The sequence below is a fragment of the Ornithodoros turicata genome, chromosome 9, assembly GCF_037126465.1.
Source record: "Ornithodoros turicata isolate Travis chromosome 9, ASM3712646v1, whole genome shotgun sequence".
Lineage (NCBI taxonomy): Eukaryota > Metazoa > Arthropoda > Arachnida > Ixodida > Argasidae > Ornithodoros > Ornithodoros turicata.
The window spans coordinates 33,734,225-33,747,500 of record NC_088209.1 but is presented as its reverse complement, the minus strand read 5'-3'; the positions used below and the strand labels follow the sequence as shown (position 1 = coordinate 33,747,500).

At 46.0% G+C, this 13,276-nt stretch overlaps 1 protein-coding gene across 1 annotated transcript in view; it reads right to left on the bottom strand.

Moving 5' to 3' along the window:
- LOC135368697 (Ig-like and fibronectin type-III domain-containing protein 1) overlaps positions 1-6,697 on the bottom strand; it is a 48,256-nt gene extending 41,559 nt beyond the window's left edge. Inside the window, exon 1 of the mRNA XM_064602149.1 lies at positions 6,352-6,697. The gene's annotated coding sequence lies outside the window, so the exon portion shown is untranslated. The remainder of the gene's footprint in view (positions 1-6,351) is intronic.
- Positions 6,698-13,276: the final 6,579 nt, after the last annotated feature.

Sequence of the window (13,276 nt, the reverse complement as noted above, 5' to 3'; positions counted from 1 at the left end):
ACAACTGCCACAAAAAAATAAAATAAAAAGTTAAAAAGGAGAAAGCAGGTAATGAAGCAAACATAATCCGTGTCGAATGCTTCCGACTTCCATACATCCATACCAGCACCCTTTTCCCGCCTTTCCTGTCACACTTTCACTCCCGTGTGTCACAACACGCCCTCACTGCGTGATGTCGATGTGTGAGAGCGCAAGTCTTTTCCGCGTTCCGATATTTACATGCAGAGTGGTGCGACTCCGTTTCGTGATGACGGCCTGGTCACGGTGTCGAAAAGAGCTCGCATGAAGTACTAAACAGGATTGCAGACCTTGTTGCGTCCATTGCGAACATGGCAACGCTGTCAGCATTCTGTGAGGTGTATGGTTCGTTGGTATCTTCGTTTATAGGAAACGTCGGCGGAATATGTCGGTGATTAATTCGAGACAGCCACGTGTGGATCCTTCCTAACCCTCCATTTATTTTGCACGTGTGTGGGATTGCATTTTTCTTTTTCAGTATTCTCCCAACTTAATTCCCTACGTTTTTCTTTTTTCATAAGAGTTCCAATCGGTTATATAATTGTCGTTCTGGTATCAAACCTTCTGACGTTAATAACTAAATCTGCATTGATCGGGCTTCGGTGTTTCTATCACTTTGTAAATCGCGATACTGACATCGACTGCGTCACCTCTGAGTACGCAATCTCACACTACACGTTTTTAAAAAAAGAAGCAAGTTGGGGAGTACGTAATTACAACTTCTAGTTCCCTAGATTACAATTACTCCTCAATGTTACTCCCTGACCACTAAATGTACTCCCCAGCACTGCAAACAGTCCCTAAATTTCGAAAAAGTTTTCATGCATCTAGTTTCAAAAAGGAATAATGGTTGTGGCAATGCATAGTCCTCAAAAGGACTACAGTTTCTTTTTTTTTTTTTTTTTAGGGGTGGGGTGCACTGTATACGTAGCAAGAGCTTCTGAACAGGCATGCCCGTTTATCGAAGCATCTGCCTTGGCACTTGAACGACAACAACCACCAAGCAATCCTTGTCAAGTTTCCAAAGATACCTACGCTAGCATCACTTTACGCTCATCAGGCACACATATTGGCAAAAGATTCGAGCGGCAACGAAAACACAGCTGGCTCTATACGTGTATGCAGGACGGTATGGCGTCCCTCTTAGCACAGAGGGTTTATCCTTTGATTTGCTGCCAAACAGATTCAAGGAGTGTGCCCACACGCAGGGGGAAGAAGAAAAAAAAATCACTTAGGCGAGGAAGACTTTAGATGGCGAAGGCCGCCATTTCTGCAAGTTGGACGTCGATTGCATAACAATTGCGGGCTCGTGAAATGACCTCGGAGCGAAGATTCCATCTGACTTCGCGCGAAGCTGAGTAATTGATGCGGAGAAAGGACAGCGAGGCAAAAGGAACGCTCGCGGAGGAGGTTATCGGCAGGATGGGCCGTTCCCGTAATGAGCCGCGAACGTTGACGTAACCCTCGGATGATGCTGGGGACAAAGGAGGGAGACGGTTGCTGAGGCGGGCTACGTGCATGAGAAGAGGATATAACAACAACCGTGTGTTTTTGTGCCAGTGTGGGCAGGGATAGGATAACGGATGAATATGGCGTGTATGAGATGCGGCGAATATGAGAGCGCGCTGCCGTATCTTGTGTTGTTAAATAATGCGCGAAGGTTGCAACATGATGACGCTGCGTGAACAAGGAAACGATTCTCTCCCTTCCTTTTTTTTTAAAATGACAATAACGCGAAGGGCTCCGGATATCTGGGTCAAAACCGGAGGAGTTAATGAAGTGCTTTCCATTGATAATGGCGTTCTCCTTCAACCATAATTATACTTTTAAAAAGCCAACTGTATTTTACGCGGACTTGTAAATTCCGTAGATTGATGATGATAATAACGATAATAAGGACGAGAAAAAAAATTAGCTCTGATCCAGCGACTACGATGGTGCGTAAAATGGCCCTGACTCACTTTTGGCCGCATGTTAGGCTGCCTGAGCAAAATAAGACGGTTCAGTGACAAAATATGCATAGTAAATGTTTTAATTAAGAGAAGAAAAAAAATAACGGCAACTTTGTTTTGATGATGATGACTGCCGTGTTTCACCACCACAAGAGATACGCTTCGACACTGCTCAATGTAATTTGGTGAAAATATAACGACAAGTAATTTTGTCATAGCGACAGGACGAGAGTCCAACTGACTTAGAGACAGTTTGGTCCTGAAAAGTTACTCGTGCGGGCAATGGTGACGGACGTGTTCCAGATTTTCCAAGTCACCACAGTTCCCAGGGGAAACGGCTTACGCGAGCGTAGCCCGCATTCGTGTTGGCTGATTCAGCCAATTAAAAGCTCTTCGGGTGCTAGTTTTGTAGGAAGCCTCTGGTATATATTAACGACAAGGAGAGAGAACCGTTTGACAAAGGTAATCCACCAGACGAAGTGAAAGAGAGCGAGTGTTTATAATGGCAGACTCCAGACAACTCTGCTATCGGTTTGCATGGGACCGTTCGAATTTACGTTCCCTGCGAAGCCGGCCCAGGACGCACGGTCCCCCCCTTGCCCGCCTAAGCGTGGCCGAGTTCCATCATTATCATCATCATCACCACCTTCACCTCCACCACCGCTATAAAAACTTAATTGCACAGAAATAACGCAACGCTTTCAACGCAGAAGACATCGGTTTTTCCTGGGTTTTCCTCAGACGCTGTCAGACATATGTCGGCACAATTCCCTCAGAAGTCGGCCCATGGCGCACATTCCCCCAAAGCGTTATTCGTGACGTTGCCCACCTCTGTGAGGCCGACAACGACGAGACCTTTCAGCGCAGTACCGGTACCAGAAGACATCGGCCAAAGCAAAGCAAAACAAGCCAATGAAAGCCAAGCAAAAGAAAGCCAATGGCACGTCTCTACTCGTCTGGAAAAGCAAAAATTAAGTTGGGCAGAGCACGCTCCGTTTCTACACCCTGAGGCACGAGAGAAAGTCGGTTTCCTCTTGACAGAGAAAAGCTGTGTGTGTGTGTGTGTGTGTGTGAGCTTATGGAGCTGGGAGCAGGAACCAGTTCCACGCTGTCCCACCTATACAAAGTCTTCCTGATTCGCTTGTGTCGTAATCGACATCGTATACTCCTAAAATACAACTCGTGTTGCACCTTCCCGTGTCCGTGTTCTGCTTGTCCGCGATCGTGACTCGTGATGTATAGGGGTTCCATGTAGTTCTGCGGAACCCAAATGAGCCTTTGTCGCTGATCGATTTCACACGCCAGGTGGGAAAGGATGTACAACGAAATGATTCGGAAAGGTTCGCGAGTCAATACGCATAATGGGAGTATTGAGATACATATATTCGTTTTGAAGTATAACACATGATAATTAACAGTATTCAGCCTGGTATTACAACACAAGTCACGTCATCCTGCAGGTGAGCAATGGGACACTGCTTAGCGTGTAGTTAGACCCTCGTGTTTTCGGGATTTATGTTTCTCGAAAATCGGGAGCGCAGATCGGGTTTTATTTCGGGAGATATAAAATCAGGTGAGAATGAGCGATATTCGGTGGAGAAGCAGATTTTCGTGTGTACAATAAAGGTGAGATGCCGAGCGACTGTAACGAATGCACAGTGATTAGCGTCCTCCACTGCCTGCATAGGCGGCTGAATTTACACTCTGACAAGTCCGTTTTCGGGGTTTTTCGGGGTTTACCCCAAGCGGCGATGATAGAAATCAAAGGCAAAAAGATGTTTCATCCGCACCCTACAACACGAGTCGAGGCCCTACAAGTAAGTGCTGCTTGTCGTCAGGCTCAAGTTGCTTCGCGGCGTTAATACGGAAACAAACAAACAACAAATCGTCAGGCACAGCGGTGTCTTCTCTGCATGCATTCGAATGTCGCCGGTTTTGCGGAATAAATCCCTTCGAATACCCGGCATATCACAGAGCCATGTATACAATGTCCGCGTATATTTCTTCATATTATCTCTTCATTTAATTCAATTAATTGAAGACTACGGTAGTCGCTCTCCCCTACTCAGGACGGCACCTTTAGTGCTGTAGCGCTCTTTTCTGGAATGTACTTTTAAATTATTTTCTTAGTAAAAAAAAAACAAAAAAAAAAACACTGTAGCGTTCACAAATGTCACGCTACGTTTTGTCTTCCAGCGAAAGAGCTCTGTTCTTGGATTGAACGTACGTGGCAATGTATGTCGTACTGCAACACGTGCAACGTCATTTTGCCAATTCAAGGTTATGGACACGCCGCAAGGTATGGCGGCATGACTTAATGACCGCTTGTCGTTATGCACGAGTAGGAATAGAATTGCTTCCCCTCGAAGAAAAAAAAACACCGTACAAAACTGTAGCCGCCACCCCGAGCAATACCAGGGATCTTTATAGTTGCTAACCCTATCTGCATCGGTACAGGCCAAACCACGGTCGTGCCACACAACCGGTCATGACGGAAACATTATCCTTTATGTGGTCACAGCAGTCGAGAGAGCTTATTACTATATTATAGCGAGAACAATTTGCGCGTTCAAACAATTACGGTGTGAACCCTGCATATTCCGCAGATATCGTGGAACCCAGATTCAGATTGTCACGAAAGTTCCAGACGGTCGCCCTCATCCGTTATCACGCACGCTCCGTCACGCTTGGCACAAAAAATAAAAATAAATAAATGAAAAACTACCCTCTCTCGCGTAGCGTGACGTACTGTATGTAAATGTTACCTCCTATTATGGTACGGGGCACATATCCTGATACTAGTCACTCCCCCAAAAACGTACAACCGAAGAGCTTATGACGTCGTAGTGGGAGATACTAACTACACCGTAAGATAGCAAAAAAAGACGAAGTAAATTGGAGAGCAATTGCAGCTTCTAGCCCCCTGTCCCCGAAATTTACCCCTCAGACCCTTCAAGCACCCCATATATAGGCTTCGTATAAACTTCCGCGCATTTAGTCTCGAAAAGGAGTAATATTGTTTTGGTTATGCATCTGATCTCCAAAAAGAAACCAAAAACTACTCTCTTTTTTTTGTTTTTTTTTTAATTAGACTGTACGGCTCACGTCAAAGTTAACTTGAACACCTATCCAGCCTGCGAAACGGGAACAGAGCCACCCTGGCAGTGCCTTGCAGAAAACAACGCCTCCACAACGAGGGTCACTCCTCTAAGTGTAAATACATGACCAAAACACCCTCCACCGTTATTTCTACTAAGCAGCACCAGGGTTCGCAGGCCGGAATGGCGTTCAATTTAACTCTGATGCGAACTGTACTAGTGCGCTTTAGGACACCGGAAGGACTCCGCTAAAGCGATACGACAAAGGGTGCTGTCAAATACACGAGCTGCAATGCGATGTCGGTGAGCTGGCTTATCATGAGCTCGGTTCGTTTAATCGAAACCGTTATCGTGAGCACCTTCCGATCTATACTAAAACTCATTACCATGAAGCGTTACTGAAGCCAAAACCTCCATTTTATTTTTCTTAAAATCGAATCAAATCAAATCAAATTAATCGTTACCATGGGTACGAAAAAGAAAAAGGAATTTGCCGAAGCTATACGAAAGAATGGCCTCCTACGCAAAATAAAGTCTGCTTTGATTTCTTCTTCTGTTGACGACAGCGATGAGTGATGAGCCCACGCGGAGGCCTGCCGAAAGCCGATTGCGATCGTCTACCAAATAAAGAAAGAAAGATTGCGTCGGCGGTTTAACGTATGACGACCAATACCCTTAGTCTTCGAAGAATTTTCATTCCGAGGTCGCACGGGCGTTCACGTCTTACCAGATTGTCGTAACGAAATTTTTTGTTTACATGATCTTATCCGGCGTCCAAACACGTGACGATGCTGCGAACAGCATTCTGCGTGCGCAGCAGAGGCGGGTGTACACTGTTATAAATGGCCTTCATTAATGAAGCGCTCTCCGCTGCGCCTCAATTGTTTTGAGAGACTCACTAGTGCCTACACCAGACACGAAATATTTTTTTGAAGATGATCGTTCACTTACGTAATTGGCGTGACGGCATACTCGCGAGTAAATTTGCAAGAACTGGACTGAACGGGAAGAACGGGAATGACGCGATACAAATGTTAATAAACACAGAAAAATAACGATAATTAGCTAAGTTAAACGGCTACGAAATCGTTTTTAACGCACAACAACAACAACATATTGGCTGATCGCGTGGGAGCCAGAAATAGTCGCTCATGCTAGAAACGAAACTACGTCAAAACCAGAATCTCGCTCGAAGTGGCGGCAGAACTTCTTTTTCACCTTATAAAACATCTCACAAAAACGGAAATGCAGACAAGAATAAATTGCTCAATAGACACACTCACCGGATTGTCCAATCTGCGTCAAGCGCACGTTAGATAGTATGCATCCACCAGTAGCAGACGACAACACGAGTGCGCAAGTTCAGAAGCAGCAATTCCTTCAGCACGGACCGCACTTCACAGAACACACCACGGTCTACAAGAATATGTGCGCAAAAAAATCCTTTGAGGTCCTGAAACGGGATCGGTTTCGGCTGTGGCTTGCGTAGTTGAAGCTTGCTTGAGGTCGCACACACCTCTCAACCTGAATGACACAGCGCGTCTACCTGAGTGCGCCGTTGCGTTTGAATTGCTACGGCCGGTTGCTGAGATCCAACGCTTGAGGGGGTTGCGATCAAACGGCGACGGCGGTTGTTGCGGCAGTGGTTTCGCTCTTTCGCGTATGCGCTGGATGCGGTAAGCAGTCTCGCGTACAGACAACAGCGCTACATACGTCCGACGAGAAGGTCGTGGTGAAAGAAACAGGAAGCAGACGGAATCAGCGATACTTGCAGTGTTTTAAAGTCTTCGTTTGCTTGATATAGAAACGAAGTCCATAAAGCATGCACACCGTCCTCGTTAAAGAGTGTATTGGCATCAAAATGGAGGGTCGACCACAGGGGCCGGCTTCCTGTAGCATCTCAAGCAGACTCGAAACACATTCTGAATACCAACTCTCGCCCAGCGACTAGGCTCTTCAAAGATTGCTATACGTGTCAGTTTCGCCATGCAACAGTCCATGAACAGTCCATGCGACAGTTTGCCGGTGTGTTGGCATCAAAATGGAAGGCCGATCACAGGGGCCGGCTTCCTGGAACATCTCAAACAGACAGTTTGTGTGTATTGTCATCAAGCAGGCGAGCTACCTATGGAGGTAGTCCCCTTTGCATGCAGTTTGCTGGTGCCACTGTTCATGTTCCCAAGGATAAAAGGATAAAACGCCACATAACGAGCAATTTTTTAGACGTGTACCACACGTGCAGAACTTACGGTGTGCAAAGTTCGGGAACTCTCCGAGTAGCTATTACATTGTCAGAACGATATAATCTCAAATTCAAATACTGTCGCGTAAAGCTGGAGTTGCTCCGCGGTGGTAGCATCTGTCCAGCTTTGTTACGCAGAACATCTGCATGCAGACAACCAGCTTTTTGTCAGACAATCGACCCCCAGACACTCTCATCACTGTTCTCCCCAGACCGATGAAAAGTATTTTGAGAAAACCTAGCTGGTGATCGACGTAGTACAACGTTGATAATGGAACTGTTTTCACCGTGTTGCGGAAATATACTACTGTCCGTACGTAATTACGAAAGCACAAGTACATCGCACGTCAGTCGCACTGTCGTTGAGTGCGTGGAGATAATGACCATGTATAGTAAGGCTCGCGTGATTCCATTATTCGAGAAAACCTCTATTCAAACGAACTCTACAATGCATCGACAAGCCATAGCCACTTATCGTCTAAGATCACGTTTGACGAGTTAAATACTCGGTATACCGTATACGCCTCATTATAGCGAATTCCGCAACAATACGCTTCAAGCTTAGCACAACCGGGAGGCACACTTCAACAGTAAAGAAAAATGCAAAACAGAAAAATACTTTCCTCGCAGACATTTGATCACCTATCTATAAGCTTGCAAGGCGGCAGGAGATTGCTCAACGTCCATTTCTTTCAGACACTCGTGAGAGCTACCTGTATTTTCACCAATCATCATTACGTTACCAAAGGCGTAATAGCATTTGAGGTCAAAACCCTATAATTGCTCACCTCATACACGCGCTTTCCTTATACTAATTCAAGGTCGTTCCACGGCGTGTTTATGAACAGCAACTCGGATTACAGGTGACATCATGCGAGGTGAGCTTTAATGACCCGGAAACGGTTCTATACGACTGAAAAATAAAAAAAAATACAAAAGCGGCTGCAACCAAGGGAAAGTTCTGTACTTTCCTCCTCAAGACCTGACTCCCTTCTTCGGGGCAGGTTAAGCAGATTGTTGGCTAGATTGTGATTCCACGTGCTCTACCTTTTATGGGACATCTGACTTTGTAGAGGATGCGAAAGCGAAGGGACAGGGATAGCAATGAAGGGACAGGGATAGCAATCCGCCGACATCTTTCCTCCAGATGCCAGATATTTTCAAGCTTGTTAAAGGCATCGTTGGTCACCGCCTTCCGCATAGAGGTCTGTCTGTTGTGAAAGGCCACAGGCGGCGCTCACTTCAGTTGAGACTTTTGCCTAAACCACCCTAAAAACTTCTTTTTTCTTCTTCTTTTTGTCGGGCTGTCCGGGATCTAGTGAAGAGTGTACCTCGAAATAGAGTGATCGCCCCGTTGCAAAGTAAACTACTGTAAATAAACGTTATCTGACTATAAAATGCACATCCGCGCGCGGGAAACTGCCAACGGAGAACCTAGACAAACCTGGACATCGAAATGCAAACACCGACCTTGAACTAACCTAATAACAAACTAACCAGCATGCTGCGCTCCGGCGTGTCCGCCCTGTTAAGCCTCACGGCTGCCAAAATGTGGCTTGGGTTCGCTAATACGACTTGGAGAGACATCGAAACCCGTGAATTTGAGTGGTTAAATAGTGATGTTATGTTCTCTAACACTGCATATCGATCATCTTACGAAGAAGTCCTTGTTTCGAGAACGGGAAATTTGAGATCGGGGATTTCGCGACTGGGAATATCGAGGTCCTAGTGGGCCTCGTGGACACTCCAATCCACCCTGATCCACCAAGGCCGGCGATTCACACGGAAAGTACGAGCTCCTTTCTTTAATAAAGAAAAAAATGCAGGTGATGACTTGAAGGGCGTGCGCCTTCATAAATGACTGCCGTTCTTCTGTTTTCATGCCATCAGTTCCCTCTCTATCATTTCGTGCCATTTTGTGTGTGTACACACACACACAGTGGATGGTGCGAACCGGTTCGGCGGAAAATACCGCGACGACCTTGAATCGCTTTATGATTTTCGTTTTGATATATCCCAGGTGGGAGCTTTCACTTATAGGTCCTCGGTGGAAATCCTCGATAAGGCTGCATCTACCCTTGATGAAGCAATCGCCGGTGTCAGCCGCAGACATCGCCAGAATGGCAGTGTTGTCTAACGCCGTTCAGGGAAGAAAAACCCCGGGAAAGAGACACTTCCTCGAACGTACATGATGTTCCGTGAGCGTTCCTCTCGATGCTCGTATTTGGCGGAAAAACCGGCTGTTCTTTGGATGCACAGTGCGGTAACATTATACAGTCGCGTGTATACAAGCTGACGGCCTGACACCTGCGTCGCTGAGGGCGATTGAAGATTCAGCCCCCTCCCTTACGCCTTGCCGTGGCTGCTATGACAGATAAACAGCAACAAAAGGGAACGAGTACCATAAGGGGATGAAGTATATAGGAGGAGGGTACGAAAAGAGAATCGCGATATATCGATTGCTCTAGCGACGGGTTTGACAGGGGACATCTGGCTTGTTAAGAAAAGCAGTAGGCTGATGTGAAGATACACAGTGTCCATACAAGAAATAAAAGGAAATGAGTTTAGCTGTCGCATCTCCAGGATAAAATGTTCAGAAATATATTCAGAAATAGAGGCATAGTCTAAACGAAGGTGTGGGGTATACGCAATTGCACCTGCCTTCAGTTATTCCATCTGCGTATGGTTGCCACTCTTTGTGTTTCAGGGCCAGTTTCAAGGTGTTTCGAGTCTATGCTGCCTTCGCTATACATTAAAATTATTAGAAGAAATTTATTTCTTGCTTCATGCTTCAATTAACGCATCAGACAGACGTTACAGAGATCAAAATGGAAGCCTGGCCTATTGTTGCGGCTTCCGACGTTTTGACAAGAGCTGATGCCCAAAGAATCCGAGAATACATTATCCTCTACACACTTAGCTTGTTCGCCACTTGATATTAAAGGTTCATCCCATCCAGAGGCAAAGGTGGAGTATATACCAGGAGTGGAGGGGAGCAGCAATATTTTATCGCACTTATATATCGATCCCTTCGGGCTCCTTCACTTTTGTAGGACACCTTACCAACACTCTTGTGCTCGCTTTCCTCGCAGACTAATCCGGTTCTGCCGAAGTAAGCATTTCCCGCGTACATTTGAAATTTTTCAATAGAAGACAGCAGGATGGGTCACAGGAGATTTCTCTACTGGGCAGTAGCAAGCACCGACTCAGTATCTCTTGTTCACCTGTTCGGTTATAGGAACACTTTCAGGCCATGTCGTCGTGAGTTCTACCGCATCAATCGACAAAGACTCGACTATATGCTGGCAAGGGTTAAAACGTTTATAACAGCATCGAGATTGCATTGCCTAAATTGATACACTGCGTTTAAAACTCGAATCCAGCTATCGCACTGTGTGACCAGCTTCGCTGTACTCATTCAACCTTGACCACAGCAGATACACGATGATTGCCTATCTCCACGTGCGACCTCAAGTCCATTGGACGACCTTGTTGAGCAGAAACTTTCCCTACAGCCGCTCTGCTTTCCACTCTTGGGAATTCCCACTGTCAACATGCCCGTACCGATGGATGTCCATTCGCGTGTAACCGTGCGAACATACCGAGAAGCGTAAAGAAGGGAAAGAGTCACACGCGAAAAAAAAAAAAAAAAGAAGAACAAGAAGAAGCCTAATGGCGAATTCCGATGGACTTATACACTACAAGAGTGCAACCCGAGCTCTACGGCTGCTCGAGCCAGTGCAAGTTGCACTGGCTCGGGCGTGCATGTTACACTGGTCGCTTCAATCCACCCAAGCAGCACATCATCTTGGCCCAATATTGGGCCACGATGTTGTGCTGCTTGGGCCATATGCATCGCGTTCATTGGTCGTTCACTGCGCGTGAAGTGTGCCCCAGTCGAACAGTGTTTTATTATTATTATTATAAATGTGACGATGCCCACCCGTGTGTAGCCAGCAACGGCGAGCTATTTCGGCGATAACAACGAAGAGCCAATTCACGTTCGTCGTCGGCGTATGGTTGGCTGCCAGTTCTATCGCGCATCCTATAGTTTCAGGACAGAACGTATCTATGTGACAACTTAAAACAATCTACAATTACGTATTTTAAAAATGCAATGAGAGCTTCAACTTCAAGTTACCGAGTCGCGTGGCTGACTGGTTATAGCGTGCTGATCATGTCACGTCGGGACTGGGAGGCACCAGTTTTCGAATCGGCTGTGCTGTCTGAGGTTTCTTCTGGGTCTTCCTCAGACGCCGTCACACATATATCGGCACGGTTCCCTTAGAAGTCGGCCCAGGACGCACACTCCCCCAGCGCGTTAGTAGTGACGTTGCTCACCACAGTGAGGCCGACCACGGAGAGTTCTTTCAGCACTACCACCTACACCCTTCTGTAAAAAAACGCCCTTTTTCACTGTCTATACTTTTATGTTTCTTTATGTATACTTTTATGTATGTTGTTTTATGTTTCTGCTAAGTATCAAGCAGATTTCCCCAGCAATTCTAAGGTAGTATACTACCAAGCATTGTACACCACTACCACTAGACATTTTCCTGTCCTTCGTCTAGTCTAGTTCTCTGTCTTGTCATTACATCGTAGAACGTGAAGAAAAACAATGTGCAAGTTTCCGGCGATGCAGAATCAAAAATAACCTGAAGAAGTGCAGCCTACTGCACGAAAGTCTTGTTTTTAATGTATATAGTAAACAGCTGATGCTCTTAACCGTCTTTGTTATTTTTGATTGTCATTACATGTACAATAAGGCAATATATATTTATTGAAATGAATGTAATTCAGTGAAACTCAACTACTTTCTATAGTAACTTGTAGTTGTAATTGGGTTACAATTTGTGATTGTAATTTAATTACGTTTATCAAAATGTAGTTTTAATCGTAATTCACTATCATTTGAAAAGTAACTTTGAGAGGTCTGGCGGCATCAACGTCCTTTTCACGTGGGAAGGGGTAGGGAAGGAGGGGATATGTCTTCAAATCCGGCCATTTGGTCTGCCACTAACGTCGGCACTGTTTTGCGTGAAGTCGTCCCAGGGAACGCTATAAACCAGAAAAACACGGCGGAAGCTACGAGCAAGCACCTGGCGGGACTGCAGGTCGAAGGCCTTCCTGTCTCCCGAAAGCTATTGAACCTGATTGGACCAGTGCACGGAATTTTTCAAGGTTGGATACACATGAATTCGTTCCAAGGCCGATCCTGGTAAAAGAGCCATGCGCGACTAACGTTGACACGCTGCCCGATTGCTACACGAAAATAGACCTCTTGGGCAGATTACGATGCGGTGTCTAAGCGCACGCTGTAGGGACATACGTGCTGGACATACTGGACGAAACATGGATCACCCACGTCGCGTTCTCAGTACAGGGACACGAGCAATGGATATAGTGGTGGTCAAATGTCTTTTGTCTGCCTGGAGGATGACGGGATGAGTGCCTATGGATTTCAGAAATTTAAAGTGGGACTCCGCAACAAAATCACCACAACGATTGTGACATAGCAGTAACTCTTGCGGTGTCAGGAACATACATACGAAATATCGTGTTCCCAGAGTGCGCAGATTTTATTCGAACGAATTATTACGAAGTGAACGCTTCGCCTCTGTGAAACAAGAGGGCGCTGAAAGCAACACTGCCGACGTCATCCTGCATGGAAGAATGTAAGCTTCCTAGCAGACGACAATGCCGGGTGACGTCACAGTATCTTCCACCGGGCGAACCGCTGTGCGCTTTGCACGCTGGTTTCGGTTTGGCGAATGTTGTATTCGGTATCAAGGGAGCGGTCCGTGTTCGGCATCATGCTCACTTAATTTTTTTCGAGTCCTTCCGAAGTCTCCCTTTAAGGGAGGGAACGTTATCTCGCTCTCCTCCCCTCGGCCAGAAATTGTTGTAATACTGGACCGGCATTCCACAAACAGATGATGTTTTCCTTGGCTATACAAAGAAGGTTA